The sequence below is a fragment of the Lutzomyia longipalpis genome, chromosome 2, assembly GCF_024334085.1.
Source record: "Lutzomyia longipalpis isolate SR_M1_2022 chromosome 2, ASM2433408v1".
NCBI classification, from domain to species: domain Eukaryota; kingdom Metazoa; phylum Arthropoda; class Insecta; order Diptera; family Psychodidae; genus Lutzomyia; species Lutzomyia longipalpis.
In genome coordinates this window covers 12,059,324-12,076,157 of record NC_074708.1, presented here as the reverse complement: position 1 = coordinate 12,076,157, position 16,834 = coordinate 12,059,324, and the positions used below count along the sequence as shown (strand labels likewise).

Below are 16,834 nucleotides of genomic sequence, written 5' to 3'. Positions count from 1 at the left end.
ATTCCACAAACTTTATCGCATAACTCCCATATTCATATACATTCATGCAAATTTCCCGGAAAATTAAAATAATAAATTCCTATTTGTAAGTAATAAATTTAATGCTCATTTATTACTTGGTTATATTCAACATACTTTGCATTCCAGGTTTTTTTTATGATTCATTATTCATAAAAAAAATATATATGTGACATACTTTCCTGATAAGACTATAGTTTGTCAGCAATATAAGATATGAAGAAAAAAAATGAATAAACTGAAAAAAAATTATACGGAAGCATTCTTAAGTTGGTTTTGTATACCATTTAGCCCTTGAAGAATTTCGTTAAAATGCTGCACAATTATTTTGTTTATCGTGCTGTGATATATCGTGGGAAAATTAATTGTCTAACAATGAGATTCTTTGAGGTTTTCATTATATCTTTAAGACTATTAATTTGCAAATTGTTATAAAAGTTGTGTTATTTTTTTATTAAATAACATTGCCCATTTAGCAATCACTGACACGAACATTCTAAGTCGCGGGAATAGGCCACCGCCTTATGGTGGTTTTGTCTGGCCAACCGGGTTGATTCAATTGAATGCGTGCTCCACAGTGAGACGGAGCGGTCCCCCCATCGTCGTGTAAGAACCCCCGTATTTTATGCTTCACAAATATGCTTCAATAAAGATACTTATGGTCATTAGTGAGTGCGTTATTTGGAAAATGCAGAGTTCCTCATTTTTATGTTGAGAACAAGAGTAAATCATACACACAGGGAGGATAAAAATTAAATAAGGTTAATTTATTAAATTGAATTAAAGTGAACGTAACTATTTGAATCAATTGACACTCTCAAGTTCTCTCTTCTCAGGGTCAAGTGCCACCATAATTCTTAACCATCTTTGAGAATTCTTTACAATGCAATGCTGTACGTACATTTTTCTCTTTAAGCTCTCCTTTGCAACAAAATAACCCCACGATTGATGCTGAAAGTGATCAACTATGTGCAATTTCACCCTCATTTAATCAAGAATGAGATGTGGGGAAATTATGCTAATTGAAAAGTCATTATGCTCTCCATGTAATTCTTCATCTTTCACTTCCACACTGTATGCGGTTTTTTTCAGCACTCTTTTCGCTCTTAATTTGATTTAAATCACTCAAGTCTGCGTGAAGGAAAGTGAAAAGCATGACCCACAAATCTCGCGCGTACACACATTGAATTCCCACACAATCGAAGTTCATTCATAACAACAACAAAAAAACCTATAAGAAAACCACTTTACACAATTTTTGAAGCATCTCTCTCCTTTCCACACCAATTTACCCAACGTCTTGTCTTCTTCGTCTCCCAAAAGATCGGTGTCATATATCTCCTTGAGTACAGACTACATAGCAGCGTCGATATTTATGAATTTTTGTCGTCATGTTTAAATTCACCTGCTCTCGTCAGAAAAAAAACTTGCCCCAGAGAGGCGTTTTGCATCTCACAACAACACTGAACTTGACATCCAAAAAAACCTTGTTTTACAACGATCCATCGTATAATGGATCACTTACCCTCGAGTTCGAAGTTCCCCTTCAAAAATACATTTTGGGATTCACTTTTCCACTAAAAAATACTATCTTTCTCACATTGAAAACTATGTCAGAAATTTTTGGGATATTTTCACTTCAAAACATACATAAATAAACCCAAAAGAAAAGAAAGAGAAACAGATACGAGACCACTTGAAAAATATATACACAAAATTTCTCTTTCACTTGAAATCTTGAGAGACTTTTTTCCCCATTAACGTTTGAAGACTATCTCCATTATGGGGAAGAAAATTACTTTTCTTCCCGAGAATAAATGGGTAATTATGACTCAAAAATAAACATGAATCACAAACTTATACATACCGCTTCTCCAACAACAAGAATAATGTATTTTAATAATCACCAATCAATTTAATTTGAAACTATATTGAAGTGATTCAGCAGCACGTCTCGTCTTTTGCTCAAACAGGGCATGTTTGATTCAACAATTTCACAAAATCTCCCCACAAACTTCCCATTTCTTCCTCAAAAAAAAATCCCCGAAGAATTTTCTTCGACAGTTTTATTTGTTTAATCGATATTATTCTTTGGGGTTCTTTGGCAAGAAAGATGGCATAAAACACGAGTGTATGTATGTGCAAAACTTCCAAACATCCACCCACATATACAAATTTCAGGGAGACTATTCGCCTTTTCATATCAAACTCCATCAAATTGAGGCAGAAAAAAAACATTTTTTTTTTAAGAATTGGGAATCAGTCGATTACGTGTAGACACACAAATTGCTTTGAAAAAAGAAATGATAATCATGCGAAATAAGACAGGAAAATGGGGATATTTTGACAATATCGACATTCTTCTTGCGAAATAAAATGTTTGATTGTGGATGAGATAAACTTTGCCCCGACGGGTACGTTATCACAAACGATAGAGTACACTGAAGGTTATCAGAAAGCATAATTATTTGTAAATTTCTTTGTTTTGATGCATAATTTTTTTTCCACAAAATCCACTTTAATGTGTTTTTATTTTGTTTTTAAATTAGCAATAAAAGAATTATGTGGAGGCGCCTGGTGGCTAATTAGCACGCAATTTCTTCTTTATTTTAACAAAAAAAGAAAAATTTGAGAATGAAATTTGTTTTTTTTATGATTTATTATTTCTTTAATAATTTTTTTTTTAATTCTTCATTTTTAGTTACATTTTTATAAAGTCCTGAAGTTTTGAAAATATTCATGCAGAAGCTCTGAACCTCTTCCTTAAATTGAATCCACTTAATTTTTTGATTAAATATTAAATTTTGTTATGATTTTGTGCATTTAAAACAAATAATTAAAATTATCGAGACATGAAAAGTCCAACTTAAAAAAAAAACTAAACTCTAATAAAAGTAGAATTTATTTTATTCATTTCTTGATATTTACAGTGGTTTTCAACACAATTTCGAATTAATTATGATTAAATTAAAAAAAATTTCTTTAAAGAAAAAGAAAGTTAAAAAAAAGAAAATAATTGCTGGTTCTCTTTAAAATAATTGTTGATCTTTTTACATACCTATCCTAAAAATTTATTGACTTCAGTGAATGACACAAAACACTTTATAAGTTTAAAAGTTCTAAGAATACGTTTTTATAAAATAAAATGAAAAAAGAGGAATACGCTTCATAACTTTATAGGAATTAAATTTTTATTCTTTTTATAATTCTTCAAAACTTTCGTTTCTTGCTTCTCAATTTAACTTAAAAAATAATGTTTAAACTGATAAAAAAATTCTAGGTTACCACCAGGCGTCTCCATCAATTTCAAAAAAAAAATCTTGGAAAAACAAATAGGTAACAATAAATTAAAGAAAAAACTTACAAATCTTAAAAAACAAATAATCAAATCAAAAATCATGTTCAATGAATTTACAAAAAAAAATTGGAGGTCTTTCCTTTTAAATTATGAACAGCCCTTTTGGTTCCTCCAAGCAACAACCAAATAAACACAAATGAGGGAAAATTTTCTGCATAAATTCCACGTTATTTGTTTATTTACATAAAACAGTCCCAAATTCAATTTATGACCCTCTGGCTACATCGAAAATGAAACGCTAAAATGAGATTTTGGAACGATTAAATGTCGTTCAAAATCATCATTTTTAAACAAATCACAAAATCACTCGATTGAAATTTTATTAACAATCCCGCACTAAATGAGAACTATAATATTTGCAAAATAAAGCTAACATCTCCAGAGCCAGCCACATACCATTTGTTAATTCATCCATTTTGACATGACACACACACGATATTGAATAACTAAATATTTCACATTTATATGCATAAATCAATGAATAGCCCCCATTTTGCTGACGTTGGTGCATTCCTAGCACGTGTTTTTGTAGCATTTTTGGGTCAGTTTTTTTTTTTCTTTTTTCTCAGTGCGAGAGAATGTTTTAAAATCAACAAGAGATGCTGGATTTTTTACAAAAAAGAAGAAAACTCTCTTGGTTATTTTTCCATTTCAGTGAACTCGGTGGAATTACTCGGAAGTCTCGCGGAAGCCACAACTTGGCCACCCCCATCTCCTCCCGCGCGGATCTATGTAGCTATACAATCTTACACACATGTTCCCATTTTTTAATGGGCAACAACTCGCGAGAGAACAAACATTTGGAGAGAAAACCTTTAACATACGTTCCTGTGCACCAAATGCAACAAGAAAAATAAATCAAATACACCAAAACATTGCATTATGTGGAAGTCACACTCAATTGATTTCACGATATATGTACATATGTATGTTGGTTGTATTGTACATAGTACACTCTAGAGAGGAAGAAAGGCCATCAACGAGGGGCTAAACGGTGTAAAAATTTTCTCTGGTTCAACATTTGAGGCGAGATGAAGAGATTTTTGGCATGGGGTTGGTACTACAGCACTAGTGTGTGAATTGAAATTTTCATTAAACAAACCCTCCCCATGTCGATTTTTTCACACAGCCACACAAAAGGTGAATCTATTTAATAGAAAGAGAACAACTAAATGGTAATCAGCGACAGTGAAATGAAGAACTGAGAATTGCTTGCATTTATTAATAAATAAATACGAGGTTTTTTTTTCAGAAGCACAACACACTAAAACTAACCCAGCAGGAGCAAGAAAAAACCGTGAGAATATTGTTATAAAGTAGATGTCAGGGGCAACGAGTTTCATTCTCTCTTTCACAACACCACTCTGCATGCACATAACACACTATATGGTGTTACCTTTTCGTGTAACAAAATTAATGTGAACGACAACGAAGGGCTCGAACCAGGAAATTCAACCATACATAAGTAGAGGAGATTTCAAACGCACCCTAAAGGGCGGAATCACCGGCACACAACAACGGACGCCGAACAAAATCTCCCCTGTGAAATGGAATTATTAATTCCCGGCCAGATAGACCCGATTTTCAAGCCAACATAGCTACCATCTGGGTCAGTAGCAAGTGCAGAGGAAGGCCTCCGCGTGAATAGACCGCGAGGGCTCTACCAATTCTTTTCCCGCTTACTCATGCATGTCTCCCCAGTTGGTCTGGGAAGGAATGCCAACATAGGCAAAGACGGTCACAGTAAATATACGAGATAAGGGTTTGTCGAAGGTATATAGCAAGAGGTTGAAGGTATAGCGTCGAAAGGGAATGACTTATTGTCGCATTTAACACACAGTGAGCCTCTTCCGGAGGAGCTCTGACGGTTGTATTTGAATTATTTTTTTCACGTCTGCCGCACCCCCACAAAGGGGTTTCCAAGTAGTCACCAAGAAGGTATTTTCCACGAAAGTAAATCTATGAGAAATGTTTCTCTAAATCAAATTTTTTGTAGAGAAAGTTTTTTTTTATTTAGGACACAAAATCCTCAGAGAAAGTTTTCTTTATTCTCCTCAATTTCTTTTTCCTTCTATTTCATGCACATTTAATTAATTATTACTGATTGGTTTATTTAACGAGAAAAAAATGTCTCAAGATTGATAAGGTTTTTTCTCGATAAGAGGTAAGGTTAGGCTGAACGAGCAACACCCGCTTTAACCCTTTAACGTCCAACGTGAAACATAAAAACATTGAAATATGCGCTTTTTTATCGCGATTTTTATTCTATGAATTTTTTTAGTGAACTTTTCTCACTCAGAACGTCTTCTTTGGCCCTTTACGCGTAAATTTGATGCATTTGTAATATGGAAAAACAATTACATTCATAAATAATTGAAAAAAATAAAATGTTTCACGTTTGGGTCAGCGTATGATCCAAAAAACCTTAAAGGGTTAAAATCATAAATACAAGAAAATAATGAAAATTACTGCAAAATAAAAATGAAAGAATGAATTTTCATTCAATGAAAAGACAATGAAAAAAATGTTGTATCTAAAATCAAATTGATCCAATAAATCTAATTAATAAGTATTTAAAAAAAAAAGAATTTATTAAAGTGAAATTATTAAATTTTTAAAAACGGTTTAGGTTCGACGTAGAATTTCTAAAAATATAAAACATTTCTAGAAAATCAAAAAGATTTGTATTTTTAATCCAAATTAATGAAACTAATTCAGCTTTCTTGTAATTTTTAGAACAATTTGATTATCCCTTTAGCATTCACGTGAAACATAGAAACGACAGAAACATTGAAACATACGCTTCTTGTTTCGCGATATTTATTTTATGGACGTTCTCAGAAAACATTCCTCAGTATCAAAATCTTCTTTGGCATAATTTACGTACATTTTTACGCATTTCAATGTTGGAAAACAATTAAATTAAGTAAAATAAGTTAAAGGGAAAATAAAATGTTTCACGTTTGGGTCATACATATAACCCAATAGACGCGAAAGGGTTATATATATATATATAAGGCTCTAAATTATAAAGTTTAATGCTTAACTGATGCTGCACTAAATCTTCAATCAAACTTTCTTATTATTTTCAATAAAATGCGTGTATTTTATGCTTCATCGTAAAAACACTAATAAAAGCAAAAAAAAATGAGAACAACATGGGAATTTTCAATCAAGGTCAGGGTGATAGCAAGAAGTAATTACAGAGAAATGTAAACAAAAATGTATAAAAATTAATATCCTACCTAATTGAAATTTAAATACAAAAAATACTCAACAGGCGATAAGGAACAAATATAAAGTGCTCGAGACTTGCGTATAGCAAATACAGAGAGTCGTAGATTGTGCAAAAAAAGACGCCATTAAAGGCTTATTGTTGGCAGTCAAGAAAAAGAAAGAAAAAAAAGCAAGAAAAGCCCTTCTCTGCGTGGAAGATCTCACACCAGTCAAATAAATTGAGTCCAATTGTTCTTATGTGACAGAATCGTTTAGCAATGTAAAGTCTCTTGACTCTATCAGATGCTTTTTTTTGTTATTAGCAATTTCCGGTCGTTATACCTCCATCTTGGCGCACAGTGGGATTTCTCTTTTTTTTCTCTTATTTTACTTCTTAAGCCCACCATTGAGAATATCGTCTCACCGTAAATTTGTGGAATATTTCAGTGATTAGTCAAGATTGAATTTCTGAGAATGGAGGCATTTTTTTTTCAATCAGATTTATTTACTTTTTGACTCGTTGTGGCGTTTAGCATCGGAAGTTGGGTGCCGCACTTGCATATTGATCTCGCACTCTTCTTGTATTCGAGAATGTGGGCGTTGGTCGTTCAGATGGATCGTTTTTTTTCTCAATAGCTTTTGCTGTGTCTTCCACACAGCGTCTGCCATGGAATGCGTCAATTTGGTCAGTGCCCTACGCGAGATCATATTACCATACAAGCCATCCACCCTCTCCCTTCTTTTCTTCTTTCCCTTCAATTCTTTGCAAATCCAAAGCAGACACAGAGATTTAATTGAGACCTCAATGCATGGAATTGTCTTTCGTTTTTTACTCTGGAATCTTGATGATATCATCACAAATTGAAAGAATATCTCACATTGAGTTTTTTGTGTATGAATAAAACATTATTCATCTCCAACCCAGAGCTTTGCTAAAAGAAGAATTTCATTGTCGCGAAAAAAACTCACCAGCTCGTGATTTTTGTAGTAAAAATTTTCAAAGAGATCGAGAGCCAGACATGAAGATGAGGCCTTGATTGAAAACATTCCATAATATCCAAGACAAGACTAAAAAAAAAAGAGGTGCGTCTCTAATTTACAAATATATAATTTTTCACTTCTTCTGTTTTGGATATTTTTTTATGTTCATTCCTTTGACGCGATTTTTGTTTATGTAATTCACAGATTTTGGGTGAAAATCTCATTATTCGTCAAAATACAAAACACTTTTAGATTAGAAATACTTTATGAGGAAACTTTCTTGCCCAATAGACAAATTGAATATTGACCCATGACATTTTTATGGGTAATAAATTGTGATTTTAATATTTTATACCTCTTCTGTGAGCTTTCTTCCACGAAAAAAATCACTTTCGGTGAAAAAGTATATAATATTCGAACCTCGTTGGCAATTTAACTATAATTTGGATCTATTTAATCGCATAAAAAAGTGTTTTAATTTCAACAAAATAAATTTTTGGGAAAGAATTAAAAAAAAAATTAAAGGCCAAGGGGTGTTTATCTGAATAAAAATATTCGGATCTTCGGCAATATTCGGAATATTCGCTAATATTCGGATGATTTGCCAAAGAACTCAAAATATTGATTTTTGGCCTCTAAATGACTCAGATTAAGAAACAGAAGCCTGAAAAAATATTTATTTCAAACCTCATAAGGACTAAATTCAAACCGAATAGTAATTTCACCCCTAGTCATGATAAATTTAAGCCTAAAAGACATTAAATTGAAGAATAAAAATATTTTTTTAGTCCTAAAGAGGCAGAGATTGAGGAACAAAAACTTAAAAAAAATATTTAATTTAGGCCTAGAAAGAACAAAAAGTAGTAAATTCAACCCAAAACTTGCTTCATTCTAGCCTAAAGTATTTGGTTTTCAATCCTGAAAAGGCATCTCCAATCTCAAAAAAGTCTATAAAAGACTAAAATTGAAGCTTAAAAAAATTAGTTAATTCAGGCCGAAGAGTAATAAATTCAAGCTAGAAAGTACTAAATTTGACCCAAAAAAAAAAGACTAATTCCAAACCGATATATGTATATTTAATTTTCAGTCTCAAAACTTCAATGATCGAGGAACAAAACTTTAAAAAAAAATCATTAAAGCCTAAAAGAGGACTAAATTCAAACTGAAAAAGTAGTAAATTAATACTAAAAAGTAGTAAATTCAACCCAAAAAAGACTAAATTTAACCCTTTAAGGTTTTTTGGGTCATACGCTGACCCAAACGTGAAACATTTTATTTTTTCAATTATTTATGAATGTAATTGTTTTTCCATGTTACAAATACATCAAATTCACGCATAAAGGGCCAAAGAAGACGTTCTGAGTGAGAAAAGTCCTCTAAAAAAAATTCATAGAATAAAAATCGCGATAAAAGAGCGCATGTTTCAATGTTTTTATGTTGCACGTTGGACGTTAAAGGGTTAAACCAAAAATTCCTAAATACGTTTTTGGATTTTTTTTTTTTTTGGTTTTTAGCAAGAGATGTTCATGTGAAGTCAAGTACTCAGGTAATCGAAAATATTCGGATGATTCGCTTAAAAAACCAAAATATTCGCCAAATTAAACACCCCTGTTTAAGGCCTTTCTCGCAAATTTTTCAGATTTATTAAGGTCTTAAATTCATTTAATTAAAATTAATAAATAACTCAAAGCTATTAAATTTATTTATTAATAAATGTTTTATGCTTTTAAACCTTGGTAAGAAGAATAAATAGCAAGTAAGCTACCTTTATTGAATGCTATATACAACAGCACAACTACCTTGAATTCTTTTAAAATCATAAAATCCTACGGCAAATAAGACACAAAAATACCTTAATTTTCATGCACTAAATATGCGAATGAAAAACATCAGCTATGTGCACAGTGCAGCTATGTTTAGGAACAATGTAATCCCACACAGAGGTGCACAATGCATCATTGCAGTTGTACCATCCACGAGTAAATTTTCATTCCATTTGCGCTGCAAAGCTAAACATATCATGGTGTTGTGCATTAATGAAAGGTATTTTCTTGCACAATACCTTCATCGTCTCTTCTCGCCATCAATAATTTCATGCAAAAATTCTTGAATTGACGAGAGGAGCGCATTACCTTGAGCTGTGGATGGAATTCAATGAATGTGCGCGCAACAGGTTGTCACATTTGTATCATTTCCACACAATAGAGGAGCCCCTGACAAACACACAAAATGGCACGCATTACACTAGGATTTATCTCATTCAACAGGACTCCTTTTGAGACGTATACCTACATAATATGTACCTACTGTACATATGTGTATTAACCTCCTTTTGGGGGGTAAAAGGGACAGTGATGTCGTCGTAGGGAGACGCGTTCAGGAAAAATTCTCATAAATCACCCCTAATGCAAGCAAAAAAAAAAAGTTTCCTTTCCATCTGTGAATTTTACAACGAGGGAGATTCATTGCTGAGTGGGTCAAAATTCAGACAAATAAATATATGTTACGTCCAAGAAAATTATGTACATTTATAATATAATTTTGAAGCTCTCAGTAAGTCTGCCAAGATTGCCAAGGTGAAGAAGAATTTACACAGAGCGAGAGGGATTTGTTTTGGGTCACATAATCTTGTCGCTTTCAGCATTTTATCCCGTATAGAGCACATATATATAATGTTGTACAGGGCATCAATAAAAACCCCCAGAGGCAGAGAAAATAATTCCCGTAGAAACTTTACAAGACTTCCAACATGAGGTTTATTTGAGAGAGTGGTTGTGTGTGATAGGAGAATTATGTGGAACTCTCAGAGACGCAACAAAACAGGTACAATCTTCTATACTACGCTGTGCCAACCTGCTCACAGGTAAGAAAATATTTTTATTATTGTCGAGCAGAGGAAATGTTGCACAACACGCACACACATTTTTCAAAAGCACCAAGCAAACCTAATCACCACACACAGGAAAGACCTCCATCGGCACCCTGACGTCTTGCGTGTTTGTTAGCCAAATGGAAAAGTATAAAAATGCCTGAGAAAAATGGGGAGAGGAGGAGAAAGATAAGAATGTGGCAAAGTGATAGTTTTCAAGTCTTCCAGTTTTGTTGTCTTTTACAAGAAAAAAAAATTCTTCACGCAGGTATTTGAGGAAGGTTGAACTTATATTATATACATACATACATAGTTAAAAAGATGTACATCCATAACGGAATTCCATCGCTGTCATTTCTTCATCATCATGTTTTAAAACACCGCATCGTATTACCCACGTTTTACTCACCATCATAAGAGAAATTTGTATTGACAATTTGAGTCATTCAGCAGCATTCGTGTCCGACTTATTTGAACTTTGAGTTGGGAATTTAAAACCATAAATGCAAGAGTTTTGTGATTTTTCAGCATAAAACTGATTTCTTTTTCTTCCATTTTGTCTCATTTTCATTCCAAAATTGCAACTAATTGGTAGAGATGCCTTCTTAGATCTGAAATATGAGCTTAAATACCTCTAATTAGGTATTAACCCTTTGGGGGAGCTTTGAGATCAAAATGCCCAAAATAGAAATATTCGGTTTTAGTGCCACGTTGATTGTAAAAACAAACCGAAGACTATTTTCAAAGAAATTTAATTTTGAAAGCTCAACAGAATAGCTTTTGAAAGACAAAAGTTTCAGCGTTTTATATGTCTTATATAACTAATAAAAATACAAATTAATAAAAGCTTTTAAAGTTTGAAGAAATATGTTTTTAAAGATTTTAATAGATAATCCTTTTTGTAACCCTTTAAAGACCAATGGAACGTTTTCATTCGATAATTTCTTTTTTCGTTAAGTATTCTACTTATCTTAATCTTATCTTGTACACTTCATTTACTAATAGACAAAATCAAAGAAAATATATATAGTAAAAATGGAAAATAAGTAAGATTATCCAATAAGTTTCCAATGAAATTCCAACGGAAAATTTCCGTAATTTCTCCACATTCAAAAAAGATTCTTTTCATTTCAAGAAGAGCTTTTCGTTCCATAATTTCCCTAACTTATCTGTATTTAATGAAAAACAGAAAATACAGAAAAAAAAATTTGGAGAATTATACGATTCTCCATTAGAAGTGTCCAATGAAGTTCAATCCGAGAATATTCGTAATTTATTTTGCACCACAAAATAAAGTTCTTTTCACTTTTAGAAGACTTTTTAATGAGACAAAGGGGTAGATTTTGATACAAATCTTATCTTTTCTTTCCTTATAATTCGTCAGTTGTAAAATTTTGAATTTCTTTCTTTAACCCTTTAAGGTTTTTTGGGTCATACGCTGTCCCAAACGTGAAACATTTTATTTTTTCAATTATTTATGAATGTAATTGTTTTTCCATGTTACAAATGCATCAAATTCACGCATAAGGGGTCAAAGAAGACGTTCTGAGTGAGAAAAGTCCTCTAAAAAAAATTCATAGAATAAAAATTGCGATAAAAGAGCGCATGTTTCAATGTTTTTATGTTTCACGTTGGACGTTAAAGGGTTAAACGGGTTTCTGAAAGAAAATTATTTTGCTATGCTAGGGCTCTTGAAAGTTCTTTCTCTCTGTTTTCTGGAACAATTATTTCACTTTTTCTTTTATAGAACAACAACAGAACGATTAAAAACTCCATCAGTCAAAATCTTTTAAGTTGTTAGAAAAGAAAAGATTTTTATCAGAATCTACCCCAAAATTAGAACTTTTTCTGTAAATTATGTGTAATAATAATAAGGTTAAATATCTAGGGAAAAGCGAATTAAAAAAAAAATCTCACGAAAGTCCAGGAAAAGCTTAAAGTATTTCAATGAAAATAGAGAAAAAGTGATTTGTCATTCCTATTGAAAAGTCATAGAACTTTTTTCATGCCACTTTGCACTATCTCTCTTCTGGAAAATATGATATTTGGAGCTTTTACCATGTCAACAGGTCTTATCAGCCTTCTCTTCATATATCTACGTGCCACGTTAATTAAAACTTTATTGTAACCAAACATACACATATCTATTAAAAATCAACCCAGATGCATGTTGCAATTCTAAATTAGATATTAGTTTTCCCACAAAATTTAACTGGACTACATTTGTGTTGTGGGAAATTCGTTAGAATTAGAACATAATAAGTCCCTCTAGACAAAATGAGACAAAAAAGCCCATAAACTGTGAGATAGTTAGTGAGGCGCGGAAAAAAATGTGCAGGAGAGGAACTACAAGAGGGCGTTTTTGTAATTTGGAACGGAAACACACTCAAGTGAAGCGAATAAAATCGATGTGAGACGGAAGAAATATATAAATACGAAAATATACGCCAAAAACAGTGAAAATACCTCAAAAATTTCAATTCACCCGCCTCACTAGAGTTTTAGCGTCGCTCTATGCCATTTCTATGGGGAATTTTTTTGATTTGGAAATTGTGAAAAATCAATCATTTGAACCCACAATACATGTCGTAGACACACGGGCAGATTACATGATGGAAGCAAATTAAATTATTTCTCAATGGAGATTTTTAAACAAAAATTAAACCATTTTAGGCACGAGGAAGGATGCCCTGAAAACATCTCCGTGTGATATATTTGTCGATTTAAATTGCAAAAAGAGGAAAATCGAACAAATCAAATTGAAATTGATTCATAAACATTTGTAAGAGGAAATTGCAATGAATTTCCGTACACTTTGGCAAATTTAGAATGGATCTCTCACGAGATTGTTCATCGATTCAGATCATTAACCTTCACACAAACACACAGAGAAATCAATTTAAATTTAACCCAAATTTTTCTCTTTCAAGAGGCCTCACAAATTGATTTTATTTCGGATACTTTTGAAATGGATCTTCAATGAGCGTTGAAATGTTGAAAATAAAAAAAATTTCCAAAATGTAACACGATAGCGGGAGAATGTTGATTTGTTAACCAAATGCATTCAATGCTGTAGAATCTGCTCTGACAAAATGATTTGACTAAAAAGTAGAGCATGGGAAGTTTTTCCAATACTATATACGGTCGAAGGTACAAGCCCCCTTTGAACTTGCCTTTATTATTTAATTAACTTGCTTGGAGATTAAATTAAGACTGAATTTTATTTCTCAAAAAATTCTTCATTCGCGCTCCCATTGTTGGAACACAACAACAGAGAAATTTTGCAACAAAAATACCTCTAAATGCGTTTTATTGTTATTTCCTTAAACACGAGACGAGAAACAACAACAAAAAACTACCCAACCCATAGAGATTGGATTTATAAGAAACCGCATTTTTACTCTTTGCGAATTGTTACGCACAGTTGTCGCGTGTTTGAGCAGAGAGAAGCAATTTAAAATGGTATCTAATAGGTGAATAATGGAGAAAAAAAATGAATGAATGAGTCATTTGCAAAGTGAATTTCGCAATTTGCAAAACTCCACTTTTTGTGCATGAAATTAAAAAAAAATACCTACATATGTATGTACATAACGTGCCCAGACAATAAAGTGAGAGAGAAACCTCATATATGTGGTCAACTTAGCATACAGTGCAAGTCAATGATGAAAAGTATAAACAATGAAATTAACCAATTTGTCGTCTTTTCTTGCATTTTACAATAAGACCACTGAAGACGTTGAATTTGGGGTAGGTAAGAAAGGTAAAAGAAAGTGTCTCCCTCCTTCGGGTAAATTAAATTATGTGCGACTTTCATTCATACAACTCCGCAAAAGAAGGTCAATTTTTTTTAAAATATCTTTTTCACCGGAGAGATAATTAAGTGGTTGATGTGGTGGCTTCTGATGTCATAAGCTTGTACATTGAGTAAAGAAATTCTTGATGATCAGCGGAAGTTGTGTGAAAGTTATCGAGCAAAACAAATCTGATTTATTTGAAATTAAAACACATTGAGTGATAAATATGTAGGCCATATCAGAGTAAAAAAAAACTAAATACATAGATCGTTTAATTTGATGCATTTGATTGTTCAATGAGAAATCTTCAAGAAAACCTTCCAGTTTTGCAAGATTTAGTACATTGTTCTAAAGAAAATGTAGCTTAGCACGTCAAATATTAAAGATTAGAGACAGTCCTTGTGGAAAATTAGTTCTTTCTACATTTTTCATCTCACAAAGATTCTTGGAATGTTTGACAATGAAAATCTTTTTTAGATTTAAGGGATTTTTTTTAGAACTGTGAAATCTTTCAATTCTGTGGGAGTCAAAACGCGGGATCTGACCTTTAGAAAATACTCTTTTATTATTTCTGCGACGTTTCGGAAAGTTATGAAGAAATTGTCCATAATGTAATTGCAGGCCTGAGGAAGGAGAAATAAAGCTCCGAAACGTCGTAGAAGTAATAAAAGAGTATTTTCTAAAGGTCAGATCCCGCGTTTTGACTCCCACAACATTTGTAAATTGACCGAATCTCCAACATTCTTTCAATTCTTTTACACAGACTACGCGATAAAACATTAAAACTCGTGAATTTAAATAAATAAAAGTTATTCCATATAAAATCCTATCCTAAACCTTTATTTTATTTTGATTATTCATTTAAAATTCATTTTTAAAACAAAATTTATACGTATTTTTATGAAAAATTATGTTTTATAAAAATTTAACTATATTGTACCTGATGAAGGTCTAATATTGACCTCAAGTTGTGAAAGTTAACAAATTAAATAGGAAAATCCACTTATGGTCGATCTTTGTTGGAAAATTGATCTGAAAGCAATTTAACGACCGCTAACAGCCACTAAACTTCATTAACTTTATGTTTTTTTTTAACCCTTTGTGGTCCACTTTGATCCGATTTCGCAATTTTGATATAATTTTTGTTTAAAAATCTTTAGAAAATTGTGAAAAAAGGGAAAATAAACGAGAAAAATCTTATAAATTAACGGAAAATTCGTACTTTTTGAATGGCAAAATAACGTTTTAGCATGAAACGCAACACATATGATCACACTAAAGCTATGTTTCATGATCCCTAGTATTTGTATAGCAATTTTTCCTACAAATGTATAGGTAAAACATAAAACACACTAAGCAATTCATTTTCACACAGCAACAATTTTTTGTCCGCCATTACAACCACCAAAACGGTCTGCAAGACCGGTTTTCTTACCTTTGCAACTGCATATGTGTACGTGGTTTTATATAAAATATCTGCATGTGTGTGTGTTTTTATATAAAAATTCCTTTTCTTGGCCACTCAACACACCTTTTCGCAGCTAATTTTGCCACCTTTTTGCATCACATAATCCAATTATTGCTGCACAAATGTCACACAATAGCACACATGTACACTTTGTTGCACATTCCACTGATTTCCACGCGATATTTCCACAGGTTTTTCCACGGAAAAACAAGAGCAACGCACAAACACAACCGTATCCGAATCGAACGACTTCCAGACTAAATTCAAACTGACACACAACTAGTGGATGAAGCATCGAAAAGCCGCAAAAGAGAAATATTAGCACCCCTTAGCTGAAAATCAGAGGAATTTTCTGCATTTTTCCGCGGAAATTGGGCTTTTTTCCACTGGAGAAATATTTTTCCGTGGATAAGTTTTTAACTGAAAATTCAGCGGCGACGCTAAAGATTTAACTAATATAAGGTTCATTAAAAAATAGCAATACTACGGATTTTGATTAAAATTCACATTTTGAATCAATTACAATATCAGTGGAAAAAATGACGAGGCAGCGAGAAAACTCTTGAATTTTCCAAGAGAAAGACAAAGGAGTTTATACAAATTCTACAGATGCGAGAAATAATAAATAGAATTTAATTTAGAACTTTTTGTACCAACATCTTTAAGAACTAATCAAGGAATGGAAATAACGAAGGATCAAATTTGTTGTTCCTGAGAAAGAACTTAATATACTCCGAAATCAGTATTTTTCAATTTCTTTTGGAAAATGATTTGAAAAAAATATTTTTTAGGTAAAAAAACAATAATATTTAGTATGCTATGTACAACATACATATGTATGCGGTATGCCAACTATTTCGCTAAAGAATTCCTCTATGTTTCTTCTAACAGAGAAACTTTTTATAGGGTATTGCAAATATCGATAGTTATCGATAAATATCGATACTTTTGAACATTTTGAAAAGAGACTACGTAAATTTTTGGCGCATAAAGCTTTTTATGTGTGTTCTGTGTAAGTTGAAAAAACTCGAAAAACTTCATTAGTCGATATTTGTTAAAAAATAATATTCGTTTGATTTCTCTTGAACAAAAAAAAATAAAACACAGTAAAACAAATTAATTTATCG

The 16,834-nt window shown here is 32.1% G+C and overlaps 1 protein-coding gene across 3 annotated transcripts in view; it reads right to left on the bottom strand.

Annotated features, from left to right (window-relative positions):
* The window catches only part of LOC129790643 (afadin), a 72,191-nt gene extending 56,216 nt beyond the window's left edge, over nucleotides 1-15,975 (bottom strand). For all 3 annotated transcript variants that reach the window (XM_055828244.1, XM_055828245.1, XM_055828246.1), the window contains exon 1: nucleotides 15,675-15,975. The gene's annotated coding sequence lies outside the window, so the exon portion shown is untranslated. The remainder of the gene's footprint in view (nucleotides 1-15,674) is intronic.
* Between the last annotated feature and the right edge of the window lie 859 nt (nucleotides 15,976-16,834).